A 2,632-nucleotide genomic window follows, 5' to 3' on the forward strand; every position below is an offset into this window, starting at 1 on the left:
AGTTCAATTTTAATATTTTTGAAATTATTTTTAAATTAATTTTAACTATATATATTTTTAGAATGTAATTATTAGAATTGGTTTAAAAATAATTTCAAAGATACTAACTAATAAAAATATAAATTTTAATAAAAATATATAACATTTAAAAAAAAATAATTTAATTTCAATTTGAAAAGAATAAATAATTTTTCATTTAAAAAAACTGAGATCGAATTGAAAAAATAATAAATATAAAAAATGAATTGAAAAAACTAAAAAATATAAAATCATTATAAAAAGATAAAAAAACGAAAAAATGAAAAAATGAAAAAAAAAACATGAAAATATATATTATTCAAATAACTATTTAAATAACATTAATTCAATTAAATAAAATTAACAAAAATTAAGAATTGATTAAAAAATTAAGACTACACGAAAACCAAAATCAATATAATATTAAATCTATTTTAAATTGAGATGATCGTTTAAAAAACAATTTCACCATGAGAGTTCAAATTTTATACTTCATAGAATTTGGTAAAAGAAATGTTAGGATATGCATCATATGTTTTTAAAACCCCGTCCTAAACTTATTGATTCTTAAAGGGTTAAATATGTTTTTAGTCCCTAAATTATTGACCGTTTCTGGTTTTCGTCCCTCTTCCAAAGTAAGGTACAATTTAGTCCTCAATCTTTAAAAAACGTTCGTTTTAGTCGAAAAAACGAACGTTTTGAGGACTAAAACGAGGACTAAAAAAAAAATTTTGAGGACTAAAACGAACGTTTTTCTAAAGAATGAGACCAAATTGTACCTTACTTTGGAAGAGGGACGAAAACCAAAAACGGTCAATAGTTTAGGGACTAAAAACATATTTAACCCATTCTTAAAAAAAGTATTAGAAAGATATGGAGAAGGAATTTATCTATGAAAACTATTTTATTTCATTTAACTTTAAACATTACAACAAAATTATGTATTGATGGATACTATCTATCAATAATAACAAACATTATTTGGTAATTTAAATTTAATGATAGATTATCAACAATTAAAAATTTGTTGATAAAAGAGTCTTTAATAAATTTTACAAACAGTAAAAATTACAAATGAGTTTTTCTCTTTTTGATCATTTTCTCTTAGTTGTGCCTTCATAGCTACCGTTGTCACCGTCGCGTTGTCACATTTGACTCATCTTTCTCATTTTCTCCCTCGTCCTCCTCTTCCCCCTTTTTCTCTTACTCTTTGTCTTCCTTCTTCACCTCCTTTAACTTTGTAGTCATTGCTGTCAATTGTTGTCACATCTAACTCATCTCCTTACTTCTTCTCGCCCTCTCTCTTCATTTCTATCTTTGTCTTCCTCTTTTACCTCCTATAACTTTGGTAGTCATCATCATTATAATTATGTATGGATACTGAGTCACTTATACTGTCGTCACGTTTCTATTACCATCCTCATTGCTCCTTCATTGTCACTACTAGCTTTCACTCATCGAATTCTTATTCTTTTTCCTTATCTTCCTTAATATATAAATAAATTTCATCAAAATTGATGAAAATTTTGTTGTTCAATTTCAACAAATTATCAAAAATAAAAATTATAATTTATTAACGAAACATATAGTTTAAATAGATAATGATAGATTTACATGTTAATAATACAAAATAAACTTATCTAACAAATTTTATCAACGAATCTTTTTGTTAATAATTTTAATTTTAAAATTCATTGGTAAAATTTATAAATAAATTTGAATTTAAAAACAAATTCATTTCTAATCATAATTACTTGAAATTAAGAACTAATACTTTATAACTCAATCGAAATTGAAATATCAATGAAGTGCAGTAATCTTCCTATATTTTTAACTTTTTTGTTTAAACAAGAAAGTACCGGCCAAACATTAATTTAAGCATTATTCTCCCTTCTTTAACCTTTTGCCCATATGACATAATTAACCCTGGTTCAGAAGAACATTACTGTGGAAGTAACACAAGGTAGATGAAACATGACATTTTAATTGCAAGTACACACAAGCACATTACTATGTCTCCTCTCAGGCATCCTTTCACTATTTCTTTAGGGAAAGAGGCTTATCTTTTTTCTAAATTAGGTCAGTCACTAGGCACTGTTTTCTTTTCTTTCTGCAAGTTACTATTAATATGCTTCAGCATGGAAGCTCTCTTTTAAGCTTTTTATTATTATTATTTCGCTTCTTTTAAGCTTTTTATTATTATTATTATTTCGCTTAATTATATAATGTTTTTGCTGTAGGAAATGGAAGCTTAGAGAGAAAGAGTACTTGTTTTCTAGGGCACTTTTGTGGTCATCACACGCATGTCTGCTTCGGTCCCATTCTTCTTAGCTTTTTATGTTCCATCCTTTTATAATAATTAAATATACCTTTTTATATGTACATGTTTTTTATTCCTCGATAGTTTTGAATACAGTCTTAAGAATTAATTTTAGAATGAAGAACCCTATTCAAACATTTGATGATAGCTGCACCACCACTACCAATTCCATAACCCACGAGAAGCTCCTTTGAGTGGAATTTATGATGACATCAGTCCCACCCTGTCATGACGTGTGCTCTTTCAATCTTAGTGCCTATGCCTTCTTTACTTATTCTGCTCTCCAGCAGACTC

Source organism: Vigna umbellata, chromosome 8 (assembly GCF_029865625.1).
Source record: "Vigna umbellata cultivar VRB3 chromosome 8, Vumbellata_1.0, whole genome shotgun sequence".
Classification (NCBI taxonomy): domain Eukaryota; kingdom Viridiplantae; phylum Streptophyta; class Magnoliopsida; order Fabales; family Fabaceae; genus Vigna; species Vigna umbellata.